General features: G+C 52.0%; 1 protein-coding gene across 2 annotated transcripts in view; it reads right to left on the bottom strand.

The window, feature by feature from the left end:
* PHACTR4 (phosphatase and actin regulator 4) overlaps positions 1 to 14,014 on the bottom strand; it is a 63,985-nt gene that overhangs the window by 48,140 nt on the left and 1,831 nt on the right. The gene's annotated exons all lie outside the window — the stretch shown is intronic.

The raw sequence follows: 14,014 nt of genomic DNA, 5'->3' as shown, positions 1-14,014 counted from the left end.
CGATACCACAAAGCAGACTTGTGACAGCGACTTTGTGATAGAAATAAATGTACCTGCCGCCCAAACGTATTATAGAATATCCTGAGTTGGAAGGGACCCACAAGGATCACCAAGTCCAACTCCTAACGAATGAACCGTGCGTGAAGTCCCATTTTCCCCTGTTTTTAACATCTCCCACTCGGCTTTCTGAATCTGCACAGGGACCAACGAAGAACCTCAGCCCCTGCTGCAGAAGACAAAGCAGCAATACCCATCACGTCCACTCGGGCTCGGCGCCGCATGCAGCACGGATTCAGCAAAAAGGTTTCCCTGTTCCCGAGGAAGCCTGCAGCTCTCCAAGCAGCAAGAGCTGCTCTTACAGCCCAGCAGGGCCTCCTCAAAGAACCCAGTCAACAAAACCCATTTTAAACTGACAAACGCTACCAAAAGCACGAATCCAGCTCCCTGCTTGCAGTTGCTGGCCACAGAGCACAGGAGAGAGCCTGTTGGGATGTCGGAGCAAGGCAAGCCTCCCGTCACGGTGTGCAGCCGAGGGCCTGCCCTCGTCGTGCACACCACTAGGACGCGCACCCAAAAGGCACGTAATGAGGGGTTACTTACCCCTGGCTTCTGGGATGCAATATAAACCACCTTTGCCTTAGTTCTGTGGTTTCCATTTTCGTCAAGCTCTCAGTGAAAACAAAGTAGCTGAGCACAAGCTAATGCTGCGGTAATGCCCCCGTAATTATGACTGGGTAGGAGATTTCATTTGCAACCACCATTTCCTCCCTGAAATGAGGCTGTTCTTCAGCTCAGCCATCGCAAGGCTAGCTCGCGAAGTGTTTCTTTTTGCCTGAGAAGCAACTGGAATTAGTTTAGCCACTGCCAAGCTCTCACATAAATGTCAGCAAGCAGAGACGCAGCCCCAAAGCTGAAGCCTGATGCTCCCTGCCGGCATCCTGCATCGTATCAGGGAAGGAGCAGTGCTGGGACCCTGAAAAGAAAGACTAAACACTGAGGAGCATCTCCCCTTTCCCAAGCAGCTCACCTGAGCTTCAAAAAAAGCCAGCATTCGAGTCAGGAGCTGCTGCCGGGCATTTGCTAATGCCAAATCCTCCCCGAGGCACTGCAAGCACCCTCACCACCACCGCACACGGGGTGCTGGTGAAACCCTGAGCTTCCACCGGGGAGCAATCAAGAACACAAGAGAGGCACCTCTAAACAGATTCTGCACTGAAAGACAACGTTTGCACTTCTTGAAAAAAAAAAATGCACCCAAAACCTGCACTGTGTAGGTATCTTCACTGATTTTAACATCGAGTCAGCGCTCCTGACCTGGACACAGCTCAGCTGCTTGGGATCGAACCCCTGCCTTCTGCACAGGCACTCTGCAATCACATCACCACCACGTCTGCAGCAACCTTAAATCACATTTTTTGGCTCAGTGTTTTAAACAGTTCAGGTGGAGTTTGTAGTTCAGCTGCAGCCTTCTTTTTCCTTCCCAATCTCAATACAACAATTCGATTATTTCTGATTTAATTATCTGATTATAGAATTTAATTATTTCTGATTAAGAGACGACATTTCCTTACAGAAGCCCTCCCCACATAATTTATTCTGCTTGTGTTCCACAGCTCCAGCTTCAATAAAAGGTGCCCCAGCCATAACAGGGAAAACAGACGAATTCCCATTACTGATCTGGCAAACTCTTTAAAACACCAGTACGGGCAGGAAGGCATCCCATCGTGAAAATAAGCCCATAAAGTTTCTGAGCAGGAACATTCCCTTTAAAAAAATTCATTTGCCATTCTCACCACTGTGCACAAAGTTTACGAAGCACTAATGACATTTACATGAGGACTGTGCTAATTACATGCCCTGAGCTGATGGGGAGAAGCGGTGCCTTTCGTAGCGCTCCTCCAAGCAGCCTCGGAAAGGGATCAACCCCGCTGCTAACTCACACTCGGCCATTCTCCTTCCAGACCTGCTGCAGGTTTTGGCCTGATACGTTCACCAAGGCTCGGGACAGTTGCAGAATTGACGCACAGAAGCAGCGACACTCTCCCGAAACCCCCCTGTGAACAGGAACGCTTCCTCCTGCTGCCACTTCACCCACCCCAGCTCAGAAAGGCCAACTTCCAGCCGTTTAGCTGCGGTAAAAGCTCAAGCAAACTAACCACTGCTTCTTCTCGGCCACAAAAGGACCTTCCACCGTAACAAGGGCTACAAACCCACGCCGATCCCAGGCGGTGCCTGCAGGCAGGAGCCCAGTGGAGGCACAGGACTGCCCCGCACACCCGGCTGGCTCACCTCACCTCAGCGAGATCCAAGAGCTGAGCGAGAATTACGTACGCCTCTCACGGTGGGCACGAGTCAACGTCGGTGACTGCATGTCAGGAGCTTCATGCAAGAGTTAAAATCCAGATCTATACGGGGAAAAATCCTTAAAAATGAGCTGGAAGCTGTGCCTTTCTGGTGACCTCTCTCATACGCCGGGTTCAGCCTTTTTGTTCTGTTCGAATGCTGCGTCCTTGGACACCGGAGCAGGTTCGTTAACACGCTGACCCCCCCCACACTCCCCAGCACAGCTATCAGCCAGCCCAGAAACTGCTGGTTTGCTCAACAAACAAGGCCTCTTGATAGGTGCCGGCACGAGGAATGGTTGCACAAGTACCCCAACCCCTCTGCCTCCAGCAGCGCTCCCGACGAGTATCAAGAAGGGAAGAGACTCGGTCTATCAGTGCAATCCAATATGTAAAAAAGGAGTGAAATTGTGAAAAAAAGGAGTGAAACTGAAGGATGTGGCCACTCAATATGCCTCTTCCATACTGCATTTTGTAAGAGATGCTAACCCTAGTGGGACCTAAATCCGTGCTGACCCATACAAACTAAAGAAACTAAACCCACTTTACTCTGCTTTCAAGACTTCAAAGGCAGCTCTGAGCGAGCTCCAGGAGGTAGAAAGCTGCATGCGTATCTGGAAGTCACACGTATAAACTGAGAGCGTTTCCAGAAACGTAAAAAGATGCTGAAATCGAGTTAGGATTGCGTCCTTACGTACAGCTGGGAAATGGCTCCATTTTAATTGAAAGCTGACATTACTCCTGCAAAACACACCTCTTGGGGTCAGTTCTAGCAGAAGGCAGCAGGTGGTGAAATTTCCCATTTGAAAAAGCAGAAAGATGTTTCAGCACGGCCCATGCTTCCGAGGCGATGCTCTTAGCTCCGGGGAGGGAGCACAGCATGTCCTGCTCGCGTGCAGCACCGCCGGACGTACGTGGGGCTCAGCACCTCTCCATCCCTACCCCGGCCCCGTGCCCTTCTAAGGAACAGATCCCAGCGCCTGGCTGCCGGCAGCCCTCTCCCACACGTACACCGGCCCTGGCACACGCGCCAGGGCACACATTCAGCAGCCTTGCCGCATAGCTCTGCTATGTGAGATAAGCGGCTCGGTCCCGGCCCTCCCAGCTCACCAGCCTTGCTGCCTTCAACACCCAGCACATCGCTCCGAGCTTCCAAACACAGAGCCAAGCTGTGCTGAAAGGACACGGACAAAAAACGGTTGCATTTGCACAGATTACACCAACCTACGGCTACAGGTTTGTTAAAGGGAAGCTCAGACTGCAGTAAGAACAGGTCATCGAGGACTGGCTATCTCGCTGTAAAAAGGAACTGCAGCTTGATCCATCCTGAGCCTCCTTCACAGGCCTCCTCTGTCAATTACTGACGCTCACAGCAGCCTTCAGGACCGGTCGGTATCCTTCCTCTGACATCAGCCGGACAGATGATGCAATTCACTTGAGGCCAGAGGGTGCTTGTCAGCCAGCTCCGGGGTTTGCCTATACATGGACATTTCCTAAATGACTCTGTGCGGGGAACACTCCGGTTCTTAAAGAGGTGTCTACAAACAGCAGTGTTTGGACACACAGCTTACAGCCAGCAGCTGGGTAACAGCACCGCGCAGCCACTCCGGAATCGGGTGAGCTGTAAAACACCCACACCCAAAGGAACACAAACCTACCGTGGCTTTCATTGGGACCCAAGCTAACACGCGTGCACTCGCACATCCCAGCAGCCAGCACGCAGGTCTGTGGGGACAGCTACCAGGCACACGCTCTGCGGGCGATGTAGGGCCATTTGCTGGGGCCTGGAACCGCTCCTGTATGGCCTCACCTGTCCCTGGGTTGGGTGATGGAGCCGCAGGGATGAGCTCAGGCTGCTCGACTGCGACACCTCCCCAGCTCCATCCTCATTTTAACAACCAAAGGGAATCAAGTGGCCAATTTCTTCATTTGGTTCCCGTTTGGTCTCGGTTAGCTCTGGATTTTAACCATCTTGCTGCAGAGTCAAGCTGCAGGCAGCTTTTGCCACAGCACAAACTAAGGAGGTCTTTGTGTCCCATTCCTGTATCTGCAGCAAAGAGCCACTGCAAGAGCCAAAGCACCCCAACTTCTCTGATGTCTTGATAATGTAACATACTACTGAATTTGGGACAAAATAAGCTTTTTGACAGGAGGAAGCATTCACCTGCGTGACCCAAAGCAAAGAACAGGCTTCCCACAAGAACTACCAGCCCCGAGGAGCCCCCATAGCCAACCACCTGAACTCTACAGAGTTCAGCTCAGCTCCTCCATGCCTGCAGCATCACGGACTGCCAGTCAGCTTGAGCTCAAAACAAAGCTGGAGAAACAACTGAACACAAAAGCTTCTTTGAGGGAGCAGCACGAGTCAATATGCAAGCACCAGGTGAGGACAACCAGGCACAGCCAAAAACAGGCCAGAGAAACCACACCTGAACCCCCCCAATGCCTCATGCAGAGGGAGCCGTGGTGTCAGACTTGGCTGCAGGGAGCAGCTCTGCCCGCCCTCCTCTCCACTGGCATCAGGAAGCTCACGGAGCAGCTGACCCCAGCCGAAACCAGCCTGCTGAAGAAACAGCTGGTTTTAATCCAATTCAGTTCCTCAATTTGTTTGTCACATGGCCCACAAACACTTGTTCCAGTATAAGGGAAAGGAGTGAATACACAGGGTCTCTTCTTCTCTACGTGGAGCAGTTTTAGGTGTTTACACAGCTGCAGCCCAAAACAGAGGTCTGGCACTGAAGCGCGCCACTTGCGGTCCCAGAGAAGGGATAAGACCAAGGCAGGAGGGCAGCAAGGTTCCCAGCACCACAAACAGGCTCAAAAAAACCTGCTGTGAACCATCGGATCCTGCCTGCTCCTCCATTCACCCTTTCTGCATCAAGGTGCCAGCCCTACCTTTCTGAGCTGTTTGCGCCACCCAGACCAAGCCGTTCCTGTCGAAGCTGGATAACCCCGAGCATCCACAATTTTGACAAAACAGGATTTGTTTGCTCACGTTTATAAGATGATTTGAGGTCCCTGCTACAAAGCTATACCACTAAACCCTCCCAGCGTGCTGCAGAGCAAAACCCTGCGGTGCCGACCGATGCCAGCCCCAGGTTTTGAAATGCTTCCCTGAGCAAGCTCCCAGCCCAAGGCCAGCAGGACTGGGATTCCAGTTCAACCAGTTCCTTCTGCCCCTCATTGCTCCCATTTCCTCAGAGCAGCCAGCAACAAAACCCCACTCTACGCTGGAATAAACGGCGGTGGAAAAGCCACCTGCTACCCTCACAATTAAAGGCATTTCCAGATTCCAGCCGGCCGGCCGGCAGCACCATGCAGGAGCCCCGCTCCGCTTCCAGCACAGCCTTTGTCCCGCAGAGGCCGGGGACACAGCCTCACGGCAGAGCCTGCCTAACAAAACCATGTTGATAAGGGACCACGACATACATCAGCAGTGCTCCAGCCCCAAAACAGCTCGAACACGCAGGGCAATTAAACTCCCATCCCCTAACACCCCTCTGGCTGCGGGGCCTGTGGCTGACGGAGCAGGTCCGGGTCGGGCCGATGTGCGACCTGCCCCTGACACCCCCACAGGCCGTCACTTTCTTGTGTGCCCTCCTCCCATCCAACACCACAGCACAGGAAGGAAATAAGCCCTTCGCAAAGGAAGCGATAGCCCTGAGAATGGGCAATAAAGCGCTGAAGTGGGGGCCGGCCTCCCGCCTCCCTCACAGCCACCAGCGCAGGCCCCACGGCCTGCAGGGATTCATGGCAGGGCCCGCTGGCTTTGCTGAGGGGAAAAGTCATCACAGGAGGAGATTCCTGGTGTGCTTTGCCACAAACACCGAGTACAATAAGCACCAGAGGCTGGGAAATCTTCCTCATTCTGCTTGTGGCCCCCTACGTGCTCTTCAGGGTAGACTCGCTCCTACGAATCACACACATCGTTACTACTTCATCCCATCAAAACAGCAGTGTCTCACCTGACTGAACCACCCCAGGCTCACAAAATCTACCCAACCTGCTTAAAAGCCAGAAGAATGTTGAATGAAACTGTTTGCCAAGCTCCCTAAATGACAGCAAACATTGAACCCCGCGCCGGCTACTTTAAACGCAGGCAAATGGCCATTGCTACACACGACAGCCCTATTAGAGGCTTCCCGAAGTACAGCTTTCTAGCAAGTAATTATTCTTGAAGACAGAGCTTGTGGGGATGCTGAATTTAAGACTCAAGCCTGCACTGTGAGAAAGCTCCACAAATGCAGTTTTAGAAGATCTCATGCCCCAACTACTACAAGCAGAACTCAAAGTGAGGTTCTCCCTTCAACACAATCGGAACAGGCAAGTAAACCGGGACCTCCACGTTACCTGCAACGCCTCCGAGCAGTGGGTAAAGCCTCTCTGCACCTGAAACCGCAAGGAACAGGCATGGAAGGCTGCCCACAGCCACTCCACAAAGGGAAACAGTGAGCAGCCTGCTGGCACGCACCTCCCCGTGTGCCAAATACCCCGACGGCTTTGCCGGCGCTTACAAACAGCCGTTTAACCCGATACACCCATGGGACACGGGCAAAAGTCAGCCTGCCGCCGGTGAACCTTGCATGCGGTTGAGCACCAGGATTTTTAACCAGCGTCTCTGGCAGACTCTTGACAATTCACCGGTTCTGATTCACACAGACACAAATCCTCTCCCAACACATGCCCATTTCAGCTGCCCTCGCTGTCAGAGGCAAGTCCCATGCCACTTCAGAACCTGAAGTTGGGACCAGAAGGCTCCATTTGTTTGCTTCTACGGCACCCAAGCTCAAAAGGGAAGCGAGGATGCACAGAGTGGACAGTGGTGCAGGCAAACAACAGCACAAGCTGTCATGCTTCCTCCAGAGCAACTGCTAATGCCAGCTTCAAGACGAGGTTTTCACAGAATTCACAGAAGTTTTAAATTAGCAATTTTTTGTTGAAGCCTGACTCGCTGCTAGCAGCGAGCCGGCTCCTGAGGACACATTTGGCTAAAGCACTTCTCCCGGACCAACACTGCAATATAAGCTCCACAACGCACCATATTTTGCCAGGACACGAGAGCAAGACGACGCACAGCTTTAAATATACAGAGAAACCCTATCCTCCACGTTATCTTGATTATGCAAACCAAAATCCTTGCTCCTGGCACTAAGAATGAAGGCTTGAATTGCCTTCACAGCAAAGTCACCTTGGGAACACCTAGGAGTTTGAGGTTTTCAGGAAGGTGGGGTTAAACAGCAGTTGTAAAGAGTGCCCTGACAGCGCATGAGCCAACAGAAGGGACTGCATAATGCCAAAGCCCGAAGGAACAATTTGTGGGGAGTGCTGGAAGGACACGGCACCATCCACCCACGTGTGATCCAGCGGTTCTGCTACCTTGACTGATAATCAGAAGGTGAGAAGCCAAACTCATCACACCAACAGAAGGAATCCTCCTCCTGCATTTCCTTAGCAAGGCAGCGCAGTACAAAAAGTGAAGAAATGCTTGTGCTTAACGCACCACGAACACAGAACATCCTACACCGTTAGTCCTATAAAAATCACTGATCAGCAGAAACCTTCCACGAATCAGCCACAATATTCACCCAAAACCCGCAATGAACTGCAAGTGAACTCCACCCTCTCGTTAAAGATTTCACTGCTACAGAAACCGTGATTAAACACACAGGGCCATGAATCAGCTACCTGAAACAAAGGTACGCCTCGGCCGACACGGAAGCGCCCAGCAGCGGGGCGCAGACCAGCATTGCAGGCGCTGGGAGCAGTCCACGGGACCCCCAGCATCGTGGGCCAAAACCGCAGCAGCTGTGGACCTGCAGCTTTACTGAGATCCCACAAACCTTTAACTTTCCTCGCCTTCTGGGCTGCTTGATTTAAGGGCCATAGGAAGGCTGGGGGAAGACGGCCTGGCTTACCAGCAGGTCCCAGTCTAAGGGCTGAACAAAGTGGATTTAAAAAGAGGTTTAATTTTCCCCAGAGACTGCTGCTCTCAAATCAGAATAAAGCCTCCAAAAGAAGAGATTACCCATAAATTTGCTAGTTAGAAATGTTAATATATCCAGTGCTTATTCAAAGACTGCTGCTCTCTCCATGCAAGAGCATCACCTACACCATTTATATGAAAGGAAAACAGATGTCTTGTAGTTTCTCCCGCCACCTCCCTTTCCACACTGAAACACAGCACAACAGTTTTATAAATACCACTTTGCGCGAGTAGCAATAATTTACAGAAGAATCAAGGCAAACTTGCTCTTATTACACTAGCAAAGCTCTGAAAAATCCTCCCCCGTAAAGAAACAACACAGAAAACAATACCCACGGGCAGATAAGTCCAATGTGAAACCTGGCAAAGCGTTCAAATAAAGAAAAAAAAAAAAAGCACAGAGCTCAAACTTTAAAAGCACGTTCCCAATGGCCAACACGCATTTGGACACAGTGCAGACGAAGAAGCAACTGCTCGAACGCCGCTGATTCAGCCAAACCACAGCAGCAGTTACCCATCCACGTTGCCGGACTTACCCAACACGGACGTGCAACGCTCAGATAAAGGCTTCCTCCTGTTACTCACATTCTCCTTCCTAAAGGCCGCATCTACACACTGCGCAACACGTAAGAGATGGGACCCAGACCAGTATAACCTGGCTGCTAATTACGGCCCTTAAGGCTGAGATGCAATTAATATTTCCCTCTAGCTACGAACAAGAATATGACTACGCCCTCGCTAAGCACTTTTAATCTTGCGGAGGATGAAACAGGTACAGGAAAGTGTGGCTTGCCTGACATCAAACAGCAAGGCAGCGGCACAGCTGGGAGCTAAATTAGGCCTCCCATCCACCCAAACATCCTTATTTTCCCCATGCTCAGAGATTAGTTGACGGGTACAGAACCCAGCCATTAGGATTCAGATTGAAGGCTTCGTTCTGAAGCTAAAAGCAGATGAGAACTACTGATTAACATAATCACCAGCGTCAAACTGATTCTGGAGATGCAGCAGTCTCGCAGCGCTCCCTCGCTCTGCTTTCCAAACCTGATGCGTTCACACAGCGACCTCCCTGCCTCACGGACAGCTTCCAAACACACTGCAGCGTGGCCAAGACAGCCCAAAAAGCCTGCTTGGTGAATTCACCTTGAACGTTTCCCACCTTCTCTCCACCAACGCCCCCAGCAGACACGGCGAGGCTGTCACTTGGGTGCGTTCCGAGACGAGGTGCAGAAGGAGCCAGCCTGAATCCCGGTGCCAGGCAGAGCAGCTGAGCAGCCCACGCGTGAGCAGAGTTTTCCAGCCTGGACACTTCCCTTCCTGCAAACCCTATTTATCTTCAAATCCAGAAAAAAAAAAAAAAACCAACCACACCAGTATTTATGAGACAAATGAAACAGAACAATAACAGCAGCGAAACCCACTCCTTATAATATCAGGTGCCAGGCTGAGTGATCAGGTATGAATTTTGCTCAAGTTTCTCCACTCCATCAGTGCTGGTCCTCTTAACTATCTTCGCTTTGCACCAAGCAGGTAGCAGAAAAGCCAGATGGCCTAAAACCACAGCTAATTTCAAAACTGCTGTAAAACAGCACAAGCCAAGACAGCCCGACAGCACTCATTTGACAATTCCACCCCAAAGGTTGATATTGCTCTAAAAAGGCGCAGCTGAGCCAAGAGAAATCATGTTTAAACATGCCTGCAATCTCACTGTTGGCTTTTTTTTGTCAATAATTACGGGACTGTACGTTAAAAGCTGATTTGGAAGCACAAGATGAAAAATTCTGTGACCTTGCTCACCTGTGGGCCTGATCCACAGCCAGGAGGAACAGGATCCAGGTCAAGTTAAAGCAGGATATGAGCACTAATTTACCTCTCAGCACAAATGAAGCCTCAGTGACCCTACAGGGAACATGCCCCTTTCTCTCCTGCTACTAATCAAAGATCCAAGGGACGAAGAGTTTGCTTCTAATTATTTGTTCTCTTTTGGCACCAAACTCCCTTTACAAGGGAACGAACCCCAGTGGACTTTTCCTACTTCTGCCATTTCCTACCCAACAGTAAATTACACCTGGTTTGCACCAGACAGGCTACACGTAATACCCCCAACACGACCAACGTTGGCAGCACAAATCAGTTGGCATAGCCCTGCCTGCCCCTTAGTACCCTCTCCTAGGTCCCAGCTGACGAAGACACCCCAGGGTGCCCTGTGCACGGATCAGCAACCGAAGTTCTGCGGGTCCCACAATTGCTGCTGCCCACATTGCGATGGAGCAGCTTGGAGACGGGTTCCCAGAGAACCCGAGGCAGCCAGCTCAGCCAGAGCCCAATCCAAATTCTCTATTCCCTGTGGAGACCCACTGAAGTTTCCCGCACCAGGACGCGCACGCTCACCGGCGATACCTGCAAACCCGCTTCCTGCGGATCCTGACAACACGCCAAAGCAGCAAAAACTTTTGAGCAGCTTTGGAGATCGGAGTAATCAATAACATCCCACCAGCAGCCCCTCTGTGTATCTGCAGGGTGGTCTTGCCGAGACAGAAATAGTATCGATAGAAATTAGGCTTCCATCAGGCGCTGCTCGTACAGACAATTACCCCCAGCCTGTTATCAGTGACTTTTACTTGGCAACACAAAAATTCCTGATTTGACTTTGTGAGTAGGAGAAGTAGACAGGAGAACAACCGTCGCAAAGGCATGTGAGTACAGCAGATGCCAAAGTCCCCTTAAAATTGGCTCAGACACAGCTGCACGCTTTGTTCAAAGCTCATTCCCCGAAGGCGACGACCTTTGGCTTTTCCCCCATCCATAAGCACCTCTGGAAGCTTCACGTCCACGAGCAGCCTCTGTGAAGCCACAGGCACCAGAGCAAGTGGCAGAGTGCTGGCTTGCAATCCTTACCTCCTAGGGTCGCGGAGAGCCAGAACCTTTTTCCTTTTCCACTGGGATGCCCCCCACAACATGGGGTTTGTGGCAGCGGAGCCCCGAGCAAGCCCTGGTGCTAAACGCCGTGCCGGTACGGAACAAGACAATGCCTCTCAAACCGTGAGCCAAGTTTACAAATCAAGGCTTCTCAGCAGGATTTGGGCCAATTTTTTCTTGCTTACGCCCTTGCAAGCTTACTGTCTGCAGGGCAGAAAAGCAGACACCTTCACAAGGATGCGCCCCTCCCGCAGACAGGCAGTCAATGAAGGAAGCCCTCCCGGACCTCTTAGGAGGCTGCTTCCAGCTTAAAATCGATGGCGGGGATTAACCTCGATCGATTTTAGACAAGTCCATGGCAGCACATCTCGAAGGGGGCCACTTTCGTGGATTAGTTAGCTATAGGGAAACCGGGCCGTCAGTGCCCAGCGTATCTGCCAGGGGGTCCATACTGTCAGCAGCAGCCTCCGGGAGCCCGCAAGGTGAGAAGGTTCAGACCCCCTAGCTCACGTCCCGTTCAGCTTCACCGAAGTCCAACGATCTTCCCCAAATCTGCTTCAAAAGGCAGGCAGCTGGAGCAGTCAGGCTCGGAGCTCGGCGCAGGGGGTAGGGAAGTGCCAGGCTTGCACAAACCGACCTCGTCGGCACGCACCTCCCCTGCCCCATGACATCCAGCAGACACGGTTAATTACCTGGTGACAATGCATCGCCCGGCTCCACTTCGGAGCTCAGCCCCGCGGCTGGCAGGTAAGCCATCCCTAACTGTTTTGTAATCAGCATGCCGAAAGCACAAGCACAAAAGAATAAAGTTAACAATCTGTTTACCCACTCCCTCCTCCTCCGACGGCTGCTGCTAGCCAACGGATTGGGGGGGGAAAAAAAATAAATCTATTTCCAGGGTTCAGCAGAGAACGCTCGTTTGGACCGCTCTCAATTTTCGTATCTTCGCCACTGGTGCTTGATGTTACTTCACACAATCAATTCATTCAGCTACGAGCCGAAGCCCGTTCCTTTGGCTAATAGCATTAAAAGCCTCTCTCTGGGGATAATTAGTCCTCCCTCCCCCACCCCGGCCCCAGTGCGACGTGGAAAGAGCACACAGTCCTCGGTAAACAAAGAAATTCAACCAGCGTGCCAGCCGGGCTGGAGCTGGGTAGGAAGGCTGCCTCTCACCTCCCTATCTCAGCACCGCTGATAACCAGAACCCAGCCGACACCACGAGCACCGGGACGAGCAGCACACCGAGCAGCACGCGCCGCGGCACCTTCAGACTGACGTCCTCCTCCATCGCTTAAGCATCACCGAGACGATTCCCTATTTGCGAGGAGCAGAAGCACCAAGGAATAATGAGTCACCCTGAGAGGTTTTGCGTGGTCACCCTCTGACCACCAGAGATCGGGACGGGAGGAAACCTGCAGCCTTTCCCCCCCGATCCCAAACCCACCCCGCAGCCACCAGTGAATCACACCCATCCCCTTACAGAAACAAAACTCCTCCGGGGCACAGAAAAGTTAAGGATGGTGAAAGCCCAGAAAAAGCCCTCTGAGACCCTCAAAGAGCCGTGTGTCCCAGCTGTCCCATCTCCACGGCGCTGCCTCACCTGAGAGGCACGCCAGGAATGCGCCCTTTGCTTTGGGGGCACGCTTCGGGGGGCGCCCAGGGCCCCCGGCCGCAGGTGTGACTGCCGGCTGACGGACGCGTGACCCCGCGCGCGGAGGAGAACTGGGAACAGCTCTCACCACGGCACCGACAAGTCAGCAAGAGCCACTAATTAAATGACAAAAATAGATCTCTGAAAGGACTGCTTTTTTTCCCCCCTCGACACAAAGCCTAACGCTGCCATGGCAGTGCATCCATCAGCTTTGCACGGGCTCCCATCCCACGGGCAGGAGAGCTTTCCCACATCTGCAAAAAAAAAAAAAACAAAACACAAAAAACCACACAGCACATGTACGTGGGACATCCCAACCAAACAAAAACTGACTCGGTGTGACCGTGACGTGGAGCATCCCTTCCCTAAGCTCGCCGTACTCCCACCATCATCCGATGCCGACATCGCCCCACCAGCCGCACCACGTCCTTGCGCTCCCTGCAGCCCCCCAAAAAAACTGAAAAATGAACATGTCGAGGTGACCACGGGGATATCTGCCAACTTGCTTCGTGCCCAGCGACAAAAAAAGTATATTATCGGTGCAACTTCCACCGTGGCACGGCTCGAAGCCCCGCCGCCCCCCCTGCTCCCTGCCAGACCCAGGTTTTGCACAGCTCGTAAGTGAATATTCATCACCGGCTAACAGACCTACAGGAGCTGCGGTGTCAGCGATTTTTAACACACGTGATATCCCAACACATGCCAAACACAATGAAATTTGATCAAAATAGAAGCCATTTGTTTAAATACAAGTGATTTGGCTCTCAAAACTGTCATCAAATTAAACTGGAAATCAAATTAGCCAGTGACTGAATGAAGTAGAAGGCTGTATAATCACAGATTACCGATCCAGTGGCACGAAAACAAGGACGCAATCACATCCCCCTTGTTGGTGGCAGCCTCTCTGCCCCGTACCCCAGCAGGACTGACCCTCCCCGTCTTTTAAGGCCTTTTAGGGCCATCCAGCTGTTTCCTGGTAGTCCAGGAGGGAAAATTCCCTTACAAAAGCACCCTCCGAGGCATCACCTGAGAGCAGAGCAAGCCCTGCAAAAGCACAAGCAGACACCCTCAAAACCACATTAATTTAGGACAGATCAGTCACTTGTGGTGCTGTCGGAA

Source organism: Cygnus olor, chromosome 23, assembly GCF_009769625.2.
Source record: "Cygnus olor isolate bCygOlo1 chromosome 23, bCygOlo1.pri.v2, whole genome shotgun sequence".
Lineage (NCBI taxonomy): Eukaryota > Metazoa > Chordata > Aves > Anseriformes > Anatidae > Cygnus > Cygnus olor.
Note: the sequence above shows the minus strand (reverse complement) of the source record. Positions and strands in the feature narration are given on the sequence as shown.